The 25,431-nt window shown below is 45.4% G+C and overlaps 1 long non-coding RNA gene and 1 other non-coding gene across 2 annotated transcripts in view; one reads left to right on the forward strand and one right to left on the reverse strand.

The window, feature by feature from the left end:
- The window catches only part of LOC114807674, a 108,219-nt gene that overhangs the window by 77,279 nt on the left and 5,509 nt on the right, over window positions 1-25,431 (forward strand). The window lies entirely within an intron of this gene.
- Window positions 11,783-11,920, reverse strand: LOC114807703. The gene has a single exon (XR_003755778.1). It is a non-coding gene; the product is annotated as a small nucleolar RNA SNORA7 (small nucleolar RNA).

Consider the following 25,431-nt stretch of genomic DNA (forward strand, 5'->3'; position numbering starts at 1 on the left):
GTATTTTTACAATTAATGAGGATCGACTTACCATGATAAATGTCAGTAAACACCCTCCAATGCACAGAAACTTTTCTTACCATTTACATTTTAATGAGATTTGAAATGTTAATGAATGAAGGGAGTTTGCTAATTACCTTAGTGAGTCTTTCAAATACTAGTGAACTTTGTTAGATGAATTAATATTAGTTGCTCATTAGGGTGTACTAATTGCTGAAAATAATTAATGTTTTAGCTAATAGGCTGAAAATAAATGATAAGTGTTTATGTGCTTCATGATTTGACAGAGTTCCTCTGTGATAAACGATGGACTCAGCAACAATTAATACTGACCTTTGAGAGGCTCCAACCAGAGCCAGTGGAGTCGTGGTTGACACCATTTATCTAGCGAGATTGGAAAAAAAAAGTATTACCTTTCCAAGGCATGCCGATTCCCTGGGCGATCATGTAATTTTTCCCAAAATACTCAGGATTCTCGCCGAGACTTCAAGAGGATGCTTTGCAGAGTTTCAGAAAATTGATCATCCCACCGAAATTATACTAGTCTTTCTCACCGCACTTTCCAAAGAGGTCGGCTCCGTCCCGCTCCGCCCGCTGGCTTATTCCCCATCTGAGATCCTGGTTCTGAGCGTTTTCTCGCCGCATAAATACTTCCTCTGCCACTTCATCCTCTTCGATCTCCTCTCATCAGTCTAGCGCCTCAACTTGGTTTTGTTGATCTCTGTGAGCTTGATTTAAGTCCTCTTTTCTTAGACGCCTATTTCTGCTTAGTCTGGGAGGCTTAAGACAGATTTTATCATTCACAGCAGTAAGCGCTTTCTAATATACTGGTGGCTAAAGAATAAAGGCATAATGAAGTTGGTTTGGGAGACAGGGGGAGATGGTGGAGTGGGGGGAGGTGAACGTAGAATAAGTGAAAGTCACATCATTGAGTAATATCTATTTAGCCCTCTGCCCCTTGTCAGCTGTGTGACTGTGGGCAAGTCACTTCACTTCTCTGTGCCTCAGTTCCCTCATCTGTAAAATGGGGATGAAGACTGTGAGCCTCACGTGGGACAACCTCCTTCCCCTATATCTACCCCAGCGCTTAGAACAGTGCTCTAACGTAGTAAGCGCTTAACAGATCCCAACATGATTATTATTACTATTTCAGGTCCCAAAATATGCACTTGGATTTATTTTCATTTTGTCAATTCTAGCAGGCCAAAAAATCATTTCACTCTAAGGGACTTCATCCACCAGAGGTCCGTAAGGAGCCTCAAAAGGCAAAGTAAGCTGTAACGTTCTTTGTCGAGTGACAAAAGTCATAACTGTTCCCGGTGTTGGCCCGTCCTGAAGTCTAGATGGGAATGGTCTTTTTTTCCCAAGGATTTATCCCGCAGTGCTGCCGTGATGAGTTGTGGCAAGCGGCGACTGAGGTATCGTATTTGAGCCTTCCCTGCAGGGAGAGGGGGCTCTTAGAGCAAACCGGCAGGCAGAACAGCCGCCCCTCCTGGAGACACGGCAACCCTCCTGTTCCTCTGCCGAGATCACCCGAGTAAGTAGCCAGGGTATTTATTGAACAACCACTCGCCGTCATGCACGGTGCTAAGCACTTGGGAGGTACAAAACAGAGAACCGACTCATTCCCTTCCCACGAGCAACTTGCACTCCGGTGGGGGAGGCAGACACGGACACATCTGCAAATAGAGCAGTGAAATTAAGCCATTTAAAATACAACCGAATAACGTTCACGGAAATTCTCAGGATGGGTCTTTGTATGCTCAGGGTGGGTTAGATTGCTGGTGAGTTTGTGCAGATTGGAATGCTGGAAACAAATCAGCAAAAAACTTGTGGGAATTGGGATTTAGATAGTAATTGTGGTATTTGTTGAGCACTTACTAAGCACTGCACTAAGCCCTTAAGAGAGTACAATACAGCAGAGTTGGTCAGCACGATCTGTGCCCATAGGGAGCTCACGGGTAAGAGGGGCTTTACAAGACAGTCCAGAGGCTCTAGGATGGAGATCCATGGGAAGGACAAGGAACAAGCAGAGATTTCTGAACATCTCTCCCTTCACCTGCCATTTCAACTCCTCTCTGTCTTCCGTTGGCCCCGCTTGGAAAGATGACTGCGGCAAAAGCAGGGGGGACCATCCACTAGTTGGGTGACTGCCTCTCAAAATGGAAAATAAGAGAAGGAAGATTTTGAGTGTCGATTTTCAGCCAACCTTTTCTTAACCCTCCTAAACTCTCTCCCTCGCCTCCGTTCCCAGTCCTGTTTGAAACAATGTGGCCATTTATGACGGCCATATGAAATGAAAGTAGAAATCTGGCCTCGGTTTTTATGAAGCCATTTAAAGGTTTTAGTGAGCCTATACAATACAGCTCATTCAAATGACAGCCGCAATATCCGCTGGCAGTCTGTGTGGGGGCCCCCGGGTGCCTACTGATCTGGGGAGCAATTATTGCCCATTCTACTAAAATAATCGCTTGGTTTCCCACTGGCAGGTCTCTGCTGAGAGGTAGACCTTGCTTCACGTGAGGATTTGGTCAAAGTACAGACTGGACGATTTGTTCTTACTGCTTAGAGAATGGTTTCGAATGGAATTGCTTTCTTTAATCATTAGTGGAGCATAAGGTCACTTTCAGAGCATTGTAGTAAAATCACATTACGGCTTCCCGGCTGTGCTTTTATGCTTAGCCCGCTAATAAAGGAGGTCCGCTTTGTAATGCGTCCTTTATTTTAATGTAGATTAACAAAATACTCTTTGGGAGGAAAAAAAGCATTAGGGAGTGAGATGATTTTTCTCTAGTCTGTAAGTGAAAATTAAGTAGGTGCATGCTTTTGAATGAGAAGATATACTTTGTGGGGTTTATTCTAGTTTTCCTCTGATACGGAATTCATTAGTGAGGATTTGGTTTCTTTCCTGAAGGCCTTTTTTGACATTTCATTACTAAAACCCTTTCTTGAATTTCTACGGCACAGTCCCCAAACGTGAGAGTAAAGACTTAAGAAGAATCAGAACATTTGCTGTCTATGCCCTAAATGAGGATAGAAAACTGCCTTTGGATCATTTAGATTGAAATGTGCACGTCGGGTGCCGCTAGCATTCCAACTTGGAAAGTTGTGTTAGTTTAGAACCAGTTTTGTTGAGAAATGAAATGAGGAGTCAGTGAAATAATTAATATCAAGTGAAAAGATGCTAATTTTTGCTACTTTCAAGCAGCAACAATGAAGTGTTTCTTCCTTTAGAACTTTAAAAAGTTGCTTGCTTGGAAATTCCTGATTTGCTATTGTTAAAACAGCATTTTCAGGATATCTTCATTTCAGTACTTTTTTAAAGAGCGCAAAATACGGTCTTCATTTTTGCTCTGAATGCTATACAGACCGATTTTTTCCACTAAACATTCAAGAATGGAAACTAACGGCAAGTTTCAGTTCTCACTGGACCTGACTCAGTGTTTGAAACTTAATTTTATTCATTACTTTTTCAGTATTGCATTCTGGAACCATCCGGTGAGAAGGAGTTTGACACATGTGCTTTCGAATCAAACCATCAGTGGTGTTTATTGAGCACTTGCCGTGTACAGAGCACGGTACTAAGCACTTGAGAGAACACAGTATACAACGGAGCTGGTAGTAACATCCCCTGCCCACAACGAGCTTACAGTCTAAGATTGGGAGACAGACGTTAATGTCAAGAAATAATTTATAATTCATAGATATGTACCTAAGTGCTGGGGGGCTGAAGGGGGGGGCAAATACCAATGGACCCAAGGTCACAGCTCCAAGTGCACAGATGACACAGAGAGGAGAGGGACCCAGGGAAAGGAAGGCTTAATCAGAGAAGGCCTCTCAAATATGCATTCAAAACGTTTTTACAATTGGACCAGAGCACTATGCTTCTCTTGGCTGTCTTTACTCCATCTATGTGAGTTCTTACGTGCTTGCTTTTTCTGTGTTCACTGTTCTGATAAAGAGAAATTTGCTAATCTCTGGAACAGCGATCTGAAAATCTATACTATTTTTTTTCTTGGTATCTGTCAAGTGCTCCTTATGAGCCAGGGACTGTACTCAGCACCGGGGTGCTGATCAGCAAGCTGATCAGTTTGGACACAGTCCACCAAGTCCAAATGGGGCACATGGTCTTAATCCCCATTTTACAGATGAGGTAACCGAGACCCAAGGAAGTCTAACGACTTGCCCAAACTCACACTGCGGCGAAGAGCCGGAGCCGGTATTAGAACCCAGGTCTTTCTGACTCCCAGGCCTATGCTGTATTCACTAGGCCACGCTGCTGGTCTCATAGCTCCGACCTCCATCTTTCTTCCTCCATATGGTAATGAGAAAGGAAGGAACCTGCCTGCTCTCCTTGCTCTCCTCACAACCACCGTGGCAGCGGTGGGAGAAGAGAACAAGCAGGTGTTGAAGGGGCAGAAGAGGGAACCAGAGTGGAATGGGGCTGAGACCTACGATAGGGAGAGAGAAGGCGGACAGCAGGGGTGGCAGGAGGGGGAAGTTGGAGAGGAGACTCAGAATGGTCAGAGAGGAGCGGGAGAGTCAGGGAGAATGTGCGTACTGGTGAGAGAGATGAGGAGAAATGGCAAGAGCCTAAGAGAAAGGTGCAGAGGCTGAAGTGGGGGGGTGTACAGAAAGAAAGAGGGAAACAAAAACAATCCAATGAATGTATCATGAGCCTCAGCTGGATCCCTACTATTACAGAGGGAGCATTATTTGGAAGGAAAAAAAAAAAGATGGCTTCTTCACTTAGCTTTGTTTTTTATCCTTGTTTGATGCAGAGTTCACACACCATCCTTTTTTCCTCTAAGGTTTTTCATGGATGAACTTTTCCATATTAGCCAGTGGATTTATTGTAAAAGGCAATGGGCAAAACTACCCCAAGTGCTTTCTGCCTCGCCGTTCCTGTTTACAAAACTCACGCCAACACTGATTCATTCAGGTCCTTCTGAGTCCTGCACTTAGTGTGGATGGAAGAGAGAGGTGAACGCTGGCAGGCCGAAATTTATGGTCTTTGGAAAGAATCTCTCTTCCCCAAGGGCTCCTGATTGAGACCGGAGGGAATATCTTTTCAATTCTCCCTTTTTATGTTGTTAACTGAGCAGCTCCTTGTCAAATATTCTTTTCCAGCATGGATAGACAACTTGGGAGCTCCAGGAAATTCTGCCCCGGACAATGTGTTTCTTAGTCGTTTTCCAACTGGAAACAAACAGTATTTGTGTCCTCGAGGCCTGTAACTCACTCTGCCGGCCGTGCTCTGGGGGACTAGAATGAAGCCATTTTAGCATGGTGCATTTATTTCAGGGAATCGTGGAAATAGAAAGGCCACTTTAAAAATATCAAGTGCTACCACTAACCATAAATAATCCTTGTGCACAGCTGAGGAAGCCTCAGGCTCCCATGTACAGAACCAGAAAAGCATTGGTGGAAAATTGACTATTATACGTGGTGGAAGTTTGGGAAATAAGGGAACTAACACCTGTAGACTGTAAGCTCCTTAAAGGCGAGAATCATTTCTACCCACTGTGTTGTATTGTACTCTCTCAGGCGGCTGGGACGGTGCTGTGCTTAGGACGATCGGTCGATTGATTTGTGCTGGTTTCAGGAAACCAAAACTGAAGACTTCTAATTGTAGTGTGTGTCCGAGCCAGGACCCGAGAGTGTGAGACAGCATAAGCCGTCAGCGCTGTCGTCGGTTTTTCCTTGCATCAGTTCATCAATTCCAGAAGCCCCCCTACCAAGGCTCATCTGTGGTTCCTGACCGGCGGCTCCATCATCCTTGTCGGAATTTTCAGCCAGCTTGAGGAAGGTTAAAAGCAGCGAGGAGTCAAAAAGATGTCCCGGTCTTGAGAACTGGCACAGGGAGGATGGGTGATGCTGTAAACGGGAATGAGAAAGTGAGGACAAGTAGATCGGAGTGGGGGTGACTTCACTTTCAGCCGTATTGAGTTTAAGGGGCGCGGGGGTGGGGTGTCACTCGTGTGGAGACGTTGCTTAGCCTCAGTATGGGAAAGGACAGGAGGAAGATGGGGTGATAGGTGGCGTTCACCTCTCTGGGCCCCAGTAATCTCATCTGTAAAACGGGAATTAAAAGTGTGAGCCCCGTGCGGGAAAGAGATTGTGTCCAACCTGATTAACTTGTATCTCCCTCAGCGCTTAGAACAGTGCTTGGCACATAGTAAGCGCTTAACAAGTACCAAAATGATTATTACTATCATTAGACTGTAAGTTCGTTGTGGGCTGGGAATGTGTATATTTAGTGTTATATCGTTCTCTCCCAAGTGCTTAGTACAGTGCTATGCACACAGTAAGCGCTCAATAAATAGGACTGAATGAATGAATGGTGGGGACAAGAGAAGCGTCATTGGCATGGCGGAGACATGAGAGTGTTTGAAGGCAGAGGGGTAGGAGCCCCAGAAGAGAGCATATTGTCGGAACCCAGCCTGTTGATGAGGCCAAATGACTTGATATGGTCCACCCATCCCACCCCTGTAGCTTCTGGTCTCAATCAATCCGTCATATTTATTGAGAGCACAGTATGACGGAGTGGGTAGATACGTTCCCTGAAGCAGTGTGGCTTAGCGGATAGAACACGGGCCTGGGAGTCAGAAAGACCTGAGTTCTAATCCCAGCCTCATTCCTGCTGGGTGACCTTGGGCAACTGACTTAGCCGCTCTGGGCCTCAGTTACCTCATCTGCAAAATGGAGAGTAAGAGTGTGATCCCAGTGTGGGACAGGGACTGTGCCTAATCTGATTGACTTGCATCTACCCCAGCACTTAAACAGTGTTTGGCACACAGTAAGCCCTTAAGTACCATCATTATCATCATCATCATTATTATTCTTATTGTCATTATTAATAAGCTGCAGCTTACAGGCCGATGGCATTCTGCAGGGGCATCGTTCAAGACCCCATATAAAATTACAAAATGTCACGTTGGTTCAGAGGGTGAGGGCAGCAGAGGGTCCTAGTTCAAATGGACGTAATGTTGAAATTGACGCTCAGCACACTGGCCTCTCCCCTCCCCTCAAGCTGTTTTTACATCTCTTCCTCCGTCTTCATCTGATGCTACCGGTGGTGTGATCCCATCCATATAAGCTTGGGTGGCTGAAATGACCTCTCTGTAGCTGTTCCTCCATTCAGCCGTCTGCTCTATCTCAGATACGGGGGTCTCTGTCTAGGACAGGCACGGTTGGCCAGAGAGGACCAGGTGAATGGTTCCGTAGAGGCCAAGGTAACCTAAAATCCCCTTTCCAGTCACTGTAAAACGTGCTCTTCCCTGGGAATTTCTGAATGTTACGATCACGTTCGCTATAGTGTGGGAGGAAGCCTTTGAAAATAAGGTGTTAGAATAGCTAAACTGTGTATCGAATAATGAAGGAAAATTAGGGGATAAGATTTAATAAAAGAGAGCAATTCTTGTAGAAGAAATTAGATGCTTTGCCAACCATCTGGAGTGCTAACAGTTGGTGATATAAATTGCCTTTTGGAAGGTAGCTATTTGGAAGGTTATCATATTTGCCCAACACTTGCCAAAAAGTTACTCCCAGGTCTTTCACACTCTCCCCGGGGAGGTAGTAAGATGCATGTTGATAGGGCAGAAACCACAAGTATGTGTTTAGGAGTTTCTTCTGACAGCCAAGCGCCCCTGCGGAATTATGAGAGAAAGTTTACACCTGTCCAGATCCCCTTCTTCTTCTGCCTGGATGTAAATTAGCCCTGTCTGTCTCCCTCACTAGTTTGTAAACTGATCGAGGGCAAAGATCACATCTAATAACTCTACCGTACTCTCCCCGGGGCTTAGCGTGCTGCTGCGCACCCAGTAAGTAAGACTACTGATTGCTGAAATAATAATAATCGTGATGATAATCGCGGTATCCGTTAAGCTTTTACTATTGTAAGAATATTCCAAATACATCGAACACTGTTCTAAGTGCTGGGGAAGATACGGGCAAAACAGACACAGTCTCTGTCCTACGCAGGGCTCACAAGTGGGAAGGAGAATGGGCACCGAATCTCCATTTTACCGATGAGGCAGCTGAGGCACAGAGAAGTTAAGTGACTTGCCCAAGGTCACGCAGCAGGCACGTGGGGGAGCCGGGCCCCGCATCCACATCCCCCGACTCCCAAGGCGGTGCTCTTTCCACTAGGCCGTGCTAGTCCTCTTGGGAGATTTCAACTACGAGAAATTGCACGCAGAAGAGGCAGTTTGGAATTGGGTCCCCCGGCTGGTCCAGGCTCATAATAATAATAATAATAATGTTGGTATTTGTTAAACGCTTACTATGTGCAGAGCACTGTTCTGAGCGCTGGGGGAGATACAGGGTCATCAGGTTGTCCCACGTGGGGCTCCCAGTTGATCCCCATTTTACAGATGAGATGAGCTCATAAATGGGCTGAGAGATGGGAAGCACCAGTGGACCTCAGGGAGATTTCCTGGTGTTCATTTTATTTCCAAGGAGCAGAATTCCCTTGAGGATTTTTTTTTTTTTTTTTAAATGCTTCCTTCTGAAGTTGCACATCTTTCTTAGTCGCTTTGTTAGGGCAAACAAATTTACTTCCGAATAGAGCACCACCGTCCGCCCTGTCTCACAAGCCCGTATCCTTGGCGTTATCTTTGAATGGTATCTCGCATTCAACCCACATATTCATTCTGTCACCAAATCCTGTTGGTTCCACCTGCATGTCGCTAAAATCCGCATTTTCCCCTCCGTCCGAACTGCTACCACATCAGTACAGTCAGTGGACGTGGGTTCTCGTTCCGGCTCCGCTTCTTGTCTGCCGTGTGACCTCGGGCAAGCCACTTGACTTCTCTGTGCCTCACTTACTTCATCTGGAAAATGGGGATTCAGACTGTGAGCCCCACGGGGAACAAACTGATTACCTTGTATCTACCCCAGCACTTAGAACAGTGCACATAGTAAGCGCTTAACAAATACCGCAATTATCATTATTGTTATCCTTTCCTGCATTGATTACTATATCAGCCTCCTTGTTGACCTCCCTGCCTCCTGCCTCTCCCCACTCCAGTCCACTCTGCTGCCTGGATCATTTTTCTACGAAAACGTTAAGTCCGTGTTTCCCCACTCCTCAAGTATCTCCGATGGTTGCCCATCAACTTCTGCGTGAAACAGAGGCTCCTTACAGTCGGCCTTAAAGCGCTCAATCACCATACCCCCCACCGCCGCCTTTCCTCCCTGATTTCCCACTGAAACCCAGCCTGCTCCTCTAACGCCAGCTCACTCACTGTACCTCCATCTCGTCTATCTTGCTGCCGACCCATTTCCCACATCCTCCCTGTGGCCTGGATTACTCTCCCTCTTCGTATCCGACAAACGATCACTCTCCCGACCTTAGAATCTTCTTAGCAGCACATCTCCAAGAGATCTTCCCTGACTAAGCCCTCATTTCCGATTCTCCCATTCCCTTCTGCATCACCTCTGCACTAAGATTTGCCCTTTCTATTCACCCCTCTCTCAGCCCCGCAGCACTAATAAACATAGCCATAATTTAATGCGTTTCATTTGTATTAATATCTCTCTACCCCTCTAGACTGTGTTTGTTGTGGGCAGGGAAACTGTCTACCAGCCGTCATACTGTGCTCTCCCAAGAGTTTAGTACAGTGCTCTGCACACAGTAAGTGCTCAATAAATGTGACTGATCAATTTACTCCCACAAGTTTATAGAACGCTTCAATCAATAGTGTTTGTTAATCGTTGAGTTCGGAGCACTGTTTTAGACCTAAGGAGGGTATAGTAGATGTGAAATATTTTGGTGCCGCTCTGGAAGATTGTGCAATCTAATGGTCATCTCTAATAGTTCAAATTAAATTGCTGGTTTGGTTTTTTTCTGAAAAAGGCATATATGTGATTTTTCAAAGTTCACTATTGCTAATTGCAAGCGAGGACGAAGTAGAGAGAATAAATGACTTGCCCAATTCCATCGGAAGGTCCTAGAGAAAGCCAGGACCCGTAGCCAGCTCGTTTGGGAAGTGAAAGTGTGTGTTGAAGATCACAAAGTCACGTAGGTTCGTGCACACAGAAGAAGTGGCCCATTTTTCTCTGATATTCCAAACTTGGGCTGCCTGGTGACATTCCTGCAAACATACGAATTGAAATCTCCCAGAGGACCAGCTGGTCAGACACTGGGATGAGATAAATGCTTGGATCAGCATGGTGGCATTTTGGATGGAAAGGGAAAGGTGGATTTTAGTAACATTGTATAGGTTGAACCAACAGGATTAGGTGACAAGTTGAATATGTAGATTGAAAGCAGAACATCTACTTTGTTCTGCCCTTAATAATAACAATAATAATAATAATAATGTTGGTATTTGATAAGGACTAACTATGTGCAGAGCGCTGTTCTAAGCACTGGGGTAGATACAGGGGAATCAGGTTGTCCCACGTGAGGCTCACAGTTCATCCCCATTTTACAGATGAGGGAACTGAGGCACAGAGAAGTGAAGTGACTTGCCCACAGTCACACGGCTGACACGTGGCAGAGCTGGCATTCGAACTCATGACCTCTGACTCCCAAGCCCGGCCTCTTTCCACTGAGCCACGCTGCTTCTCTTTGCTTTGATGCTCATGGACTCTCTTCCACATTGACTCTTGTCCCACCTTGAATCTTATTAATCAGTGGTTCTCACTGAGTGCTTACTGTGTGCCAAGCACTGTAATAAGCACTTTATCATCAACCGTACTCATTGAACTCCTCTGTGTGCAGCACTGGAACAAGTATTTGGACTAATACATTAGAGTTAGAAGATAGGTTTTCCGCCCTCAGGAACTTAGGGAGAAGCAGAGGGGACAGGGTCTAAAATAAGTTACTTTTAGAGGGAGTAATAAAATATACCACATATGTTCGTAAGTGCTTTGGAGGTCTGTAGTAACCAACGTGCTTATAAGGGCACAGAAGGGATAAGATGGCAGTTTACTTCTGCAAAGCCCTTCTGGAGGAGATTGATCTCAGATGGGCTGTGAAAAGGAGATGAGCTGTGATGGGTCAGATATGAACGGGGAGATTATTCCGGGTCAGAGGCGCAGACGTGAACAAGAGTGGGAGAGATGAGAACTTGTCACAGTGAGTCACTTGCCTTGGGAAGAATGAAGACTGTGAGCTGGGGAGCTTTATTTGTAGTGGGAGATGAGAGTGGATAACTAGGGGAACGAGAGCTGATTGAATGCTTTAAAGCCAATGGCCAAGATTTTTTGTTTAATGAGGAGAGGAATGGACAACCCCTGGAGTTCTTTGGAGATGTGCACAGTTAAGTGGTTAGGTTAGTGATCTTCCCCTCAACAGAAAGGAGAGGATAGAAGAACATGAATACTTGAGCACCATATTGGCAAATATGAGAGAGCATTGTCAATGTAGATAATGTGTACTGGCATGATTAAAAATCAGTCTGGGGGGTTTTCTCAGTCAGATATTCTGTAGCAGTCAGGGAGTAACAAACATACACACACACACACACACACACACACTCTCTCATATACCATTGTGTGCCATTGCATATTGATGGTATTAACCATATGCCAAGAGCCAGCGTCTTGTCTTGTCTTATGCCATCAAGTCATTTCCGACCCATAGCAACGCCATGGACACATCTCTTCCAGAACGCCCCACTCTCCATTTGCAGTCGTTCTGGTAGTGTATCCAGAGAGTTTTCTTGCTAAAAATGCAGAAGTGGTTTTCCATTGCCTCCCTCCACACAGTAAACTTGAGTCTCCACCTTCGACTGTCTCCCATGCCACTGCTGCCCAGCACGGGTGAGTTTTGACTTGTAGCAGATTGCCTTCCACTCGGTAGCTACTGAGGAAGCTAAGAATGGAATAGGTAGGCCTCTGCTTGACTCTCCCTCCCATAGCCGAGACTGGTAGAGTACTGGAAAGCCTCCAGGTGTGACCCAGAGAGGGGAAGAGCCAGGATACATACAAAATAATCATATTGGAGCCCGAGACTGTAAAGACCTTGTGGGCCGGGATCATGTCTTCCAGCTCTATACTCTCCCAAGTGCTTAGTACAGTGCTCTGAACATAGAGAACTGGTTGTGGGCAGCAAGAGCGTCAGTTTATTGTTACATTGTAACAATAATAATGATATTTATTAAGCACTTACTAAGTGCCGGGCACCGTTAGTAATAATAATAATGGTGGTATTTGTTAAGCGCTTACTATGTGCCGAGCGCTGTTCTAAGCGCTGGGGTAGACACAGGGGAATCAGGTTGTCCCACGTGGGGCTCACAGTCTTCATCCCCATCTTACAGATGAGGGAACTGAGGCACAGAGAAGTGAAGTGACTTGCCCACAGTCACACAGCCGACAAGTGGCAGAGCTGGGATTCGAACTCATGAGCCCTGACTCCAAAGTCCGTGCTCTTTCCACTGAGCCACGCTGCCGTTCTAAGCGCTGGGGCAGATACAAGATAATCGGTTGGGTACAGTCCTTGTCGGTCACGGGGCTCACACTCTTAATCCCCACGTTAGAGACGAGGTAATTGAGGCCCACAGAAGTGAAGTGGCTTGCCCAAGGACACCCATTCACTTAGTACAGTGCTTTGCACACAGTAAGTGCTCAATAAATATGATTGAATGAATAAATATCGTTGAGTGAATGAATCAATCACTCAGTAAACACCACTGATGGCCGATGAGTTGCAGGCAGTTCCTGTCCCACATGGGGCTAAGAGTCAAACAGTGAGGGAGAAAAGTTACTTAATGCCTGTTTTATGGATGAGGAAACTGAGACACAGAGAAGTTTTAAGTGATTTGCCTGAGGTCCCACAACAGGCAAGGGCAGAACTCGGAAGAGACTCAAATCGCCCGACTTCCAGGTCTGGTTTCTTGGCACTAGACGCTGCCTTCTTAAGTACGACACCTTTGTCCACCTTAACTCCTTTATCGGACCTTGCACACCGGGACAATTCTAGGTGAATTGTGCATAGAGCCAGTCCTTTGCCCATTGCTTTAAGTTTTAATTATGGATAATCGGAGAAACTCCGGAATCCTGAAACCTTTCTCAGTTAAATAGTTTATATTTCATGAAGCTGTCTCTTAGGGAATGCTCTGTGTAGCTAGTAAACCTACTAATTCTAGTGCTGTAAAAAGGAAAATGCTAATCTGCCTTTGCAAGGGTAGTAGCAAGTAGCCTCCCGTGGGTTCAAATAGTGCTGAACGAAGGATGGCGAGATGGTTTGGGTGGAGGGGGAGAGGTCGGTTACATAATTCCTCCAGGGAAGTCTAATGATTCCACAGCCATTAAGTGAATTTACGGGGTAAAATTGGTTAGAATCTGGATCCGTGGCCTGAAAAAATGAAAGCGCATATTAGATAAGGACATTGTTGAATCAGAAAAAAACCCTCTCTAGCCTCTGGATGGAGGCTAACTACTATTGATCCTGTTTATTTAGGGAAATGCTGTTCAGAAGCTTCTAACATAATTATCACATTTAACGGAAGGCAACATATAATTTCTATAGTTACATTATTGTTGCATTTTTTATTCATTCTTTAACTAAAGCCAGCCCAACTATACGTAGCTGTTCCTGTGTCCAACTTTCTTTGTTATATCTACCACTGGCCTCACATATTTCATTTGAAATGCATACATTTTGATATATGCATTGAGGAAATGTACTTTAGACAATCACTTTGAGTAACTTAGAAGTACCTGATGCAGACACTCTTTGAAGGACCGGTGGATAAAAATGCATTAGGTGACCGCTTAATCAATACTTGGTTGGAATGTTCATTTGTATTTACCTTGCGTTCATTCTTTGTCACTTGTTTGTTTGCTTATCTAATGCAGCAACCTGAACCCAATCTCCAGGGTGTGTGAGATTAGTGAAATATAACTTCAGATTGGCATTTATCTTTCAGACCTACTCCCTTTACGGCCTATCTTTTCTGCATCAACCTGACTCAGGCATTAGAGAAGCTGGTAAGGAGGATGGTCTAGATAAACTGAAGCAAAGTGAAATATTTATCCTGAAATCCATTTCCCTTCCAGGCCAGTTTTTTCCCCAAAGATTTTATGTAAGAATGGCAGAGTCCCCTTAAAAATAGGATTTTATTAGTGTAGTAGTAGTAACAGAAGTAGTCGGCACCACCATCCTCCCTGTCTCCCAAGCCCATAACCTTGACATTAGCCTCAACTCTTGTCTTTCATTCAGCCAGTGTATTCAATATCACACGGTCCTGTCGGTTGAACCTTTCCAACCTCACTAAAATTTGCCCTTTTCTCTTCCTCCAAACTTACTTTGCTGATCCAAGCACCTATTCTATCCTGCCTTGACATCAGTTTCTTCAGTAACCTCCCTGTCTCCTGTCTCTCCCCACTTCAGTTCATACTTCACTCTGCCACCCGGATCATTTAAAAAAAAAAAAACCAAAAAGCCTATTCTCCATTTCCCCACCCCTTCTAGAACCTCTGGGGATTGCCTTGCCACCTCCACTTCAGACAGAAACTCCTAGCCATCGATTTTAAAGCACTCCCTCAACTTACCTCCTCCCACCTTATCTCTCTGAACTTCTGCAGTCCAGTTGGCTTAGTTGGTTACTCTAACGCCAGCTTGCTTGCTGTGCCTCATTCTCATCTGTCTTGCCGCTGACCCCTTGCCCGTGTCCTCACTGTGACCTGGGCAACTCCCTCCCCCTCCGTGTACAGCAGACCACCACTCTCCCCACCTCCAAAGTCTTGTTAAAATCACACCTCCTCCAAGAGTCCCTCCTTAATCAGCCCCTCTTTACCCCTACTCCCCTCTTCCTTCAGCATCACCTGTACACTTATCTGTGCCCTTGAAGCACTTGATATTCACCCCTTCTTCAACCCCATAGCACTTAGGTACCTTTCCGTAATTTCTTTTACTGTCTCTCCTTCTAGTCTGTAAGATCCTTGTGGACGGGGATTGGGTCTACCAACTCTGTACTGTACTCTTCCAAGCTCATAATGCAGTGTGGTGTGCACTGTGAGAGCTCAGTATCATCGATTGATTGACATATAATGAATGAATGAATTTGGACGAGAGACCGAGTCTTCCAGTTCCCAGCTTCTTACCCTTTCTGTGAGGCCTCCCTGAAATTGATTGATAAATCCCATCGATGGATTGATTAAATCATTCTAAGGAAGAATTGTGAGCTGTAATCATTCTCTCAGCTGAAGGTTCAATGGGGAGGTCCCCTTTGTCGTTAAGCGCTTATTATGTGTCAAGCCCTGTTTTAAACACCTTACTGAGATACAAAGTAATTATGTCAGACCTAGTCCCTGTCCGCCATGGGGTTCACACTGAGTAGGAGGGGGAACAAGGATTGAATCCCCATTTTACAAGTGAAGAAACTGAGGCACAGAGAAGCGAAGTGACTTGCCAAGGTCCCCAGCAGGCAAGTGGGGGAGCCAGAATCAGAACCCCGGTCCACTGACTCCCAGGCCCGGGCAGTTTCCGCAAGGTCACTGTGCTCCTCAAAGGTGCCCCAGTCTGGAAGGATTTGTCCATTCACAGTTGTCCCTCACTTCCACAACAGTAGAATGGAGCTGGCATTGACATTGGGGTTCTGTGTGTATCTGGTGGCGGGTCAATTTGCATTAACTGACATTTGGATTTTAGTATTCCCGTTCACGTGTTCCGAAGTCTTTATCATATGTTTTCTCTGTATGCAAATATCTTCCACACAAATGCCGCCATTTCCCTCTTTGTTGGAATTCTACTGAGAATCACTGGAAAAAGTCACTTTATTTTTTTCCCACAGGCTTTTTGGCTTCTTTAATCTGTTCATTTCTATCTATTAGAAAGCGAACAGTACAGTTTGAACTACCTATGGACTGACCTGAGTTTGTTTGAGACTTGTTTTTTTTTTTTATTGAAGTGAGATATGAGTCCCAGATTCCTGGAAAGTCTATACTTCTAATAATGGAAATGAGTAATAATTATGATGTGAGGTCCTAGAAAGTAAAATAGTCGCAATAGTAACTTACAGTAATCATGGTATGAAGCATTGTGCTTTCAGAGTCGAAAGGTACAGGGTAGTCTGAATGGGCACGGGTCTGATCCCAGATGGAACCCACAATCAAAGAGGCGGGGAAAGCAAGTAATAATTATGGTATTTGATATTTGTTGAACACTTACCATGTGCCAAGCACGAGGGTAGACTGAGGATAATGAGGTCCCACACAGAGCTTACGGTCTCAGTAGGAGGGAGAACAAGTATTGAATCCCCATTTTGCAGGTGAGGAAACTGGGGTCCAGAGAAGTTAAGTGACTTGCACAAGGTCATACCGCAGGCCGGGTTGGCAGAACTGAGATTTGGCCTCGAGTCTCCTGTCTCTCAGTCCCATGTTCTTTCCACTAGGCCGCCCCTGTGAGAGTCCTCAAATTTCCATAGAAAAGTCTTTCACCTTTTCTGCCAATGATACCACAGGGAATTTCATGGCTTTGAAACTTAGCTAGCTAAAGATCAATGACAAGCATGAGAATTTTCAGCAAGTAAATGGCAAATTATTGTACAATTTCCGGTTGTGATACAGAAGATTTTTTTTCCCCCCATGAAGTCAGCATGGTTCACCCCAGGGTAACCTGGGTTCGGAAGTCTGGATTTCTTCGGTGCTAAAGCCGTTCTGTGTTTTACATCCATGGTAATTATTACATTTAACTGGATGCTCCTAGTCCTACCGGCCATTATGGGATTTAAATAGGTCTCGTACCGCTCTTTATTCTAGAGATTTAAATGGGTGGTCCTACCGTGATCCATCTAAGGCAAATGTAAACAGGCCTTCCCGGTGCTTTCTTCCAGTTATCTCAGTGATGTACAGTCAGTCCCTGTGCTTCTCCACAAAAATATATTCTAGCCGCTCACCGTGTGATGTTCCTCATACGAGCTTTGTCATTCTGGACTTTCCCATGGACATAGAAAGCTTGCAATAGAGAAGCAGTGTGGCTCTAGCGGAAAGAGCACGGCCCTGGGAGACAGAGGATGGGTTGCTGTGTGTCCTTGGGAAAGCCACTTACCCTTCCTGTGCCTCAGTTACCTCATCTGTAAAATGGCGGTTAAATACCTGTTTACCCGCCTCCTTAGACCATGAACCCCATCTGGGCCTGCGTCCAACCTGATAATCTTGCATCTACCCCAGCCCTTAAACCTGTGCTCGACCAATAGTAAGCGCTTAACAAATACTATGTCAAAAAAAATAAGGATTTCCTTGTTAGCAATATCAAAAGGTGCCTGGGGCCATGGATATCTACCATGGTCTGCTTGAGGAAAAATTCTAAATTTTACAGCTCATTTTGCAATGTATGAATTCATTTCTCGCATTCCATCCGTAGTGATTTCTCAGAAACGCTGGCTCTGTGACAGCCCTTATCTGAAGTTCCTTTCAAATGCATCAGATTTTTAGATGCACGGCTAGACCGTAGTCGAGGGGCATTTATTTAAATACACATATTTGCATTTAAACAAATGATTCCAAGATTTCTGCAGGTTTTCAGCAAGCATCCAGTGCGCAGGCAGTTTCCCCAGCTCCTTAGTAATGATGGCAAGTATTCAGCACTTCCTTTGCGGTGCCCACGCTGCTAAACTTGTGAGTTCATACAGCATAATCAGATTAGGCCAAGGCATGTCCCATGTCCCACATGGGGCTCTCATTGCGAGAAGGGGGAGAGCCGGTATCCTTTTCCTGATCTCTACAGAAAAGGACCTCGACGCTCAAGGAGGTTGAGTGACCTCCCCGAGGTCACACAGCCTTCTGGAGACCGAGCTGGGACTTGGGCCTGCGTGCCCGTTTTGGTGAAAGCTACATTCAATGAGAAGCAGCGTAGCCTAAGGGAAAGTGCAGGGGCTTCGGAGTCAGAGGACCTGGGCTCTGATCCCGATTCAGCCACTTGCCTGCTGGGTGACCTTAGCCAAGTGCCAAGGCACTTCACCTCTCAGTGCCTCAGTTTCCTCATCAGTAAAATGGGGATTAAGACTGTGAGCCCCACGTGGGACGGGGATTGGGTCCTTCATAATTAGCTCTCTATCTACCTTACAGTGCCTAACAGAAACGATTAAAGACAAACCGAAACTCGCGCATCCTTAGTGTTGGCGAGACTGCCAGAATGCTTTGGAATGAAAGGTGTCTTCTTTGTCAAGCAGCAGTCAACACGGAATCTATAGTGCAGACTCCCCAACTGTGATAGCCTCGTATGGCCAACGGGAATTTTGACAGGGATTGTCAAATTGAGTGTCCCCTGGGACTTTAATCTTGTTCAGGAATGTAAGGACGTGACAGGGGTGAGGCATAGCCCGGAGAAGCTCGGGAAGTAAAAGTCACATAGAGAACAGTCACCTGGGGTGGGAAACCTTAAGTGGATGGAAGTGTTGATTGAAGACCGCCAACACCCTCATCAGAGCCCCTCCACCCTGACATCCGGTCTTCTGGACCAGCCTCGAGTAGCCGTGTGTTGTAGTGGATAGAGCACGGGCCTGGAAGCCAGAAGAGGCGGGGTCCTAATCCTGGCTCTGTCACTTACCTGCTTTGGGACCTTGGGCAAGTCACCTCTCTGTGCCTCAGTTGCCTCAGATGTGAAATGAGGGTAAGACCGTGAGCCCCATGTGGGACAGGGACTGTATGCAACCTTATGAGAAGCAGCGTGGCTCAGTGGAAGGGGCACGGGCTTGGGAGTCGGAGGTCATGAGTTCGAATCCCAGCTCTGCCGCTTGTCAGCTGTGTGACTGTGGGCAAGTCACTTCACTTCTCTGTGCCTCAGTTACCTTATCTGGAAAATGGGGATTAAGACTGTGAGCCCCACGCGGGACCACCTGATTACCCTGGATCTACCCCAGCGCTTAGAACAGTGCTCGGCACAGAGTAAGCGCTTAACAAATACCAACATTATTATTATTATTACCTTGTATCTACTCCAGCTCTTAATGGAGTTCCGGGCACATAGTAAGCACTTAACAAATACCCTAAAAAAGACCCCCGCCCCGCTGTTTCGTCTATAATCCTGTAGTTTAGCTCAAACCTGGAGGAGATCAGTAGTCTCAGGCCTTTCTGTTCCCTTTTTTCTAGGAGAAAGACTGCTTTTGTATCTCAGAATGTCCCCAAGTCAGCAGTAAAGCATTTGAGATAACACTTCGGGGAAAAACTCCAGTTTTTGCAGAGGAGCTGTACCTTTGTGTAAATTGTACTACACTTGGGACCTCTCCAAGAATGCGCGGAACAGAAATCAGCTCCCTTAGCAATTCTGAGGCCGGAACAGACGGTGCGATTGCAAGAAAGAATTTTGGAAACATCACAAAGCTAGTTCAGTGAAGAGGAAGGGAGAGACGAGAGCTTAATTTTATTTTATTCTTTAATCCATTGCTCTCTTACACAGGCGCTCTGAAACGGGTTTATTTTCTACATGACCTCGTTGAATAATCTGTTAGCCCGTGAGCCTTGTGAGCAAGGTAGAGTGCCCACTTTTAGCCTCTTACAGAGTGAATGGGTCTTAAATCATGATTCAGATCAGTCACTAGTATTTATTGAGTGCCCACTGTGTCCGAAGAGTTAACTGAACACTTGGGGAAGCAGTGAGGAATCAACACCCGTGGACTTGCCCTCAAGGAGCTGGTGAACTAATGAGGTAGACGTGAATGATGCCCACGATGCAAATAGCAAAGAGTTATCAAAGTCCGTTTCAGGACTTCGCATCTACTCAGAGGCTGAAGGGGAAGGGCAAATGTTTACGTGGGTATGATACTAGAACTTTAACTCCAAGAGAAAAATCGCAGCAAAGAACAGCAATATCAACATTAAATACTGGTACAGCTGAAAATGCCCTAGGGGAGAAGAGTGTCATAAAATCTGTCATAACTCTGCGGATGATTAGCTTAATGTTGTTACCTCACTCTGTTGTCCATCCAAAGAAGAGGTAGAAGTAACCTACTTCTTGGTGTGAGCCCGTGGAACGGGCCCTGAGGGAATATTGTTTTTCCCTGTTTAAGCACTTACTACGTGTCAGGCACCGTTCTAAACACTGGGGTGGAGACAGGTTGAACGTAGTCCCTGTCCCACATGGGACTCACAGCCTAATTAGAAAGGACAGCAGGTTTTGAATCCCCATTATACAGTGTAAGAAACTGAGGCCCAGAGAAGTTAAATAACTTGCCCAAGGACCCGCAGCAAGCAATTGCCTGAGCCAGGGTTAGAACCCGGCTCCTCGCCCTCTCAAGCCCATAATTCCAAGAGAATTAACAGGCAGAGTTCCTGAATGGGGTAATATTCATGGTAAAGGGCACAGGTCAAGGAGTCAAAAGACCCGTATTCTAGGCCCGACTCTACCACTTGCCTGCGTTGTGGCCTTGGGCAAGTCACTTCACTCAACCTCTCTGGGCTTCAGGTTCCTCCTTTGTAAGGTAAGGATTACATACATTCTCCCCCCCCCCCCCCCATCCTCGTAGAAGCCAAGCCTAATGGAGGACCCAATCCAATCTGAATATCTTGGAACTTTCATGATGCATTTCACTGTTCTGATTAGCCGTCCTTCATTTGAAAGAAATCCAGCTGCTACCCTCTACCCTGTCCCTGAGTTTATGGCTGACATATGACTTCTCAGTGGACTGCCCGCCTCCATACTCCCTCTCTCCCCCACCCCCCCACCCGGACCCTCAGATTCCTTCACGCCACGGTAATTCATCTTTATAGCAGGTACTCAGCCATCAATTCCAATTTCCCATCACTGCAAATGATATTTCAGTGAATCTTGTGTCTCTCCTCCCCCCCCCCCCCCCCCGCCACCAACCTCCTCCTTACTTGCTGTTCAGCGCTGATATTGCCATCCTGATGTCATTTATTCTCATTACACAGCCAACCCAGCAGAGCTAGAATGAGCACGTCTTTAATGTCTGAGCAGGGACTGGCCTATACGGCTTCAACATTGAAGGTATTTCCGATTAAAGTAACCGTGGGAACCTCGGGTGGAAACTCCGTTTGAGGTCGACAGACCATCTAGGTTGACATGGGGCCAACCGTCGGATGCTGCTTTTGCCTCGCAAAACCAGAGGGTGACTTATCTAGCCGAGGGCGTGGATCAGGACAGATTGATGGTGACCCAGTGAAACACCGTTGAATAATTGCATCCCCATTGGATTCCAAGTCACCAGAAGGCAGAGGCTGTGTCTTTTACTTCTAGAGCAGCATGGTCTAGGAGATAGAGCAAGGGCCCAGGAGACGGAAGGACCTGTGTTCTAATCCCAGCTCCGCCACTTGTCTGCCACGTGACCTGGGACAAAATCATTTCACTTCTCTGGGCTTCAGTGACCTCATCTGCAAAATGGGGATTAAGACTGTGAGCCCCATATGGGACAGGTATTGTTTCCAACCTGATTATCTTGTATCTACCCCAATGCTTAGAACAGTGCTTGATATACCTAATAAGCATTTGAAAAGTACCATCATTATTATTTCCCACTGCATAGCATGGTGTTCTGGGCACATGTAATCTCTCCGTGAACACCACTGATGATAGCGGGAATGTTTTTTCAAGAGCCAAATGTCAGATTTCGAAACAGTTTGTTCCAGGGCTTCTATTATTTATGGAAGATTTGTTCCCAAGAAGAATTCTTAAAGCGTGGCAAGAGTTATAGTTGGTCTATTAAATGGTGTAAACAGATGGCGAAGATTAGGTGTCAGGGATGAAGAAATGGGAACGATTCACATTGAACTGACCTATGCCTTGGAGGCTTCAGGGTAGAAAAATGGTGCCGATGAATTCACTACCATTAGGTTCATCCTGAAGGAAGCAACGTGGAAAAAAAAAAAGCACTAGCACTTCTGAACCTACTTACATTCATCCTCTGTGTATATATATATATGTATATATGTATATACGTGTGTGTGTGTGTGTGTATATGTATATATATGTGTGGGCATATATATATATATATATGTATATACACATATGTGTGTGCGTTTATTCAATTATATGTTAAATTATTCTTTTTTATTGCTCTGCTTTTGTTTGGAGTTTATCACTACTCATTCATTATTCAACAATACTGAAGAAGCATTAGTTATAAAATCATTCCTTTTTTTACTTTTGGCTTCCCCCACTAGAGTCTTTGGGTCACTTGCTTGTTCTGGACTGAATAATGCGAATTTGTTAAGCGCTTACTATGTCAAACACTGTTCTCAGCACTGGGGTAGATACAAACTAATCAGGTTGGACACAGTCCCTGTCCCACATGGGCTCACGGCCTTAATCCCCATTTAAAAAATTATAATAATTATTGTATTTTTTAAGCGCTTACTGTATGCAAGGGACTGTACTAAGCACTGGGGTAGATAGAAGCAAATCAGGTTGGACACAGTCCCTGTCCCACTTAGGGCCCGCAGTCTCAATCCCCATTTTGCGGATGAGGTAACTGAGGCCTAGAGAAGCAAAGTGACTTACCCAAGGTCACACAGCAGATATGGTGGGATTAGAACCCATTACCTTCTGACTTCCAGCCCCGTGCTCTATCTTCTCTGTTTACCGATGAGGTAATTGAGGCAAAGAGAAGTGAAGTTACTTGCCCAAGGTCACACAGTAGACAAGTGGTGGAGCCGGGATTAGACCCAAGCACTTAGTAACCACTGACTCAGAGCGCAATGATAAAGACCAAACGACTAAGTCCCCGAGAAGGATGCCATTTTTCTGGTTGTACATCGAGTCGCCAGTCCAGTTTTTCACTGCTCGGTCCCCTTTCCGGTTCTGGATAGAGCGCCAGATGTGCTTCTGTGAGGTATCATTTTCAGCACCCAGCCAACATCCACCTCGGTTCCTGACACCGGGTCCCGGAGCTCAGAAGTAGTGACCGGGGAGTGGTTCCTGAAGATTCGGGGGGAAAATAGGTCAGGGGACCCCTAGAGAAGCTCCCTAGATTTAGGGGAACCCAGTCAAGCATCCAATTTGACATCACTGCATTCGACTGCCTCCTTGGCTTCATACGTCAGACTCATCTTCCGCTTTCATTTATTTGCTCTTCTTCAATTGTGCATTAAATTCTTCGTTTTGCATTGCTATTGTTTAATTTTATTGTTCTGCTTTTATTTTGAAGTTATTGCTACTCAACCAGTATTCATTATGAAATGATTCCTCTCAGTTAGTCTAGGCTTCCCCATTAGAGTCCTAGTGGGCAGGGAATGGGTCACTTGCTTCCGTTTGGTGTCCGATATCCTGACGTATTGGCCAGCCTGATCTTTGGGAGTGTGGACTATGAAATTTGGAGACCACAGTGATTCCAAGGAAACGGCGCTACTCGTAGGGCTCAGTGTAAACGAGACGAATCTTCCAGGGAAGGCATTTTGGTACCTCACCAATGTGTTTCTTCCTACGTGTGAAGCTTCCTATTCAGATTCAGATTCCTATTCCAAACTAACGTGCGATTCTTCTTAAACCACTCCCGTTCAAACCTGTTGCGGTCTCCTGGCCCTCGACATTTCTCAAACCCAGTCTTTCCCCAGAAGTGCTGCTGTAACAAGTCCAACTATCGCTTCGTTATTATTTGAAAAAGGCAGTATTGTATCTGGTGCCACTGAACACGAGTCTCTCCTAGAAACCAATCTGTCTGGGGTCGGTTGCTATGCGAAATGTGCAATTTCAGTTCAGGCACATAGAAGACTTGGCAGAACTGATGATATTTAGCTAGATTCATCAAACCAGTAGCAGGCACAACGTTTTGCTTTGCAAATCTTAATAACAAAATGGCATCCCTGTTTGTTATTTATCTTCCTTCAAATTTTAATGAATATTTCTCCGGCTAATTACAACTTTTCTATATTTAGAGAGAACCAGCCCATATGGAGATAATAGAATGGTGTGATATTTATGAGGTGTCAGTACTCTATAAATAGAGAAATTCTGTAATTATCCCTAGAAATATTCATTACAATTTCACTTCACCCTTTGGGATTGGAAATTAATTGAACAAGAGCTGATTCTCTTGGACACGAATGAATAGGTCGAGGGGTGTGAAGTCAACTCTCCTGCCTTGCACTGTTGCAAACTTGGGGCAACGCCTAAAGAGAAGCATTTTACCGTTCTGAGTCTCTTCAGTATTTGGAGCCACTACATTGCATTGCCACTAGTAATAAAGAAAAACTGTGGTGCATATAGACTACCAATGCTCAGATTAATTAATGTGTGATTGCTTTTCCAGTTACCACTGTCGCCACTGAGTTGTTTCTCCCTGCGGTTGTTCTGTTATCTCACCCCAGTGAGTTGCAGTGGGCTCATGTGTGAGGTCGTCGCTCCTTTTCCCACTGCCCAGGGGGATCAGTCATCAATGGCATTGATTGAGGTCTTACAAAACGTCACATGGTTTTAAGAAATAAAAACAATCATAGTAACAGAGAAGGTTGAAAAGAAGGAGAAAAGCAACGTGGCTTAGTGGAAAGAGCACGGGCTCGGGAGTCACAGGATGTGCGTTCTAATCCCGGCTCCGCCACTTGTCTGCTGTGTGACCTTGGGCAAGTCACTTCACTTATCTGGCCCTCAGTGACCTCATCTGTAAAGTGGGGATTAAGACTGTGAGCCGTATGTGGGGCAACCTGATTACCTTGTTAATTACCCCAGTCCTTAGAACAGTACTTGGCACACAGTAAGCGCTTCACAGATACTACAGTTATTATTGTTGTTATGAATTATTCAGAATAATAATTGTGGTATTTGTGAAGCGCTTACTGTGTGCCAAGCACTGTACTAAATGCCGGGTTAGATGCAAGATCATCAGGTGCCAGGTAGAGTTCCCTGTGATAGGGGAAGCAGATATTGAATCCCCATTTTGCCAGTGAGGGAACTGAGGCAACGAGAAGTTTGGTGACTTGCCCGAGGGAGGTCAGTGGCAGCACCGGGATTAGAGCCCAGGTCCTCTGACTTCCAGGCCCATGCTCGTGGCCCTAGGCCATGCTGCTTCACCATGCTTGGGAAACTGTAATGGGAAACTATAAAAGAAGTAAGACTTATGTGTCCTGCCTTCAGTCCAATGGGTGGAAACACTATTGACTGAAAAATTCCTGGACCTGCTAAGCCCTGGACAAATGATATTTCAATAACCCGGACTTAAAAGTAAAATTAAACTTGAGAAATGAGGTTCTGAATGTGTATGTTCGGGACAGAAAGAAAATAATGAGCAAATTTTGCAGTTAGAAACCATTTTTTTTCCCATCGTTTGACAAGTCAGAGCACATTCATCAGCCGCCCCTGAATCCCAGTGCTTGGTGGTGGTACTTTCTTCCAGTCTCTCCCCATGTGGCCTGTCTTAATAGTTCCAGGAAGTCTCCACCCTGTACTGTCAGTCTACATAAACAGCAGAAAACAGTGCCGAGCAGGCTTGAAAATGAGCTTGTCCTCTCCGGGGACATATCTCCACATTTCAAGTGAAGATTATTTTTAGTTGAAAATGGAGATAACCCACCAAGTAGATCAATCCAACA

The sequence above is a fragment of the Ornithorhynchus anatinus genome, chromosome X3, assembly GCF_004115215.2.
Source record: "Ornithorhynchus anatinus isolate Pmale09 chromosome X3, mOrnAna1.pri.v4, whole genome shotgun sequence".
In the NCBI taxonomy this organism is placed as follows: Eukaryota; Metazoa; Chordata; class Mammalia; order Monotremata; family Ornithorhynchidae; genus Ornithorhynchus; species Ornithorhynchus anatinus.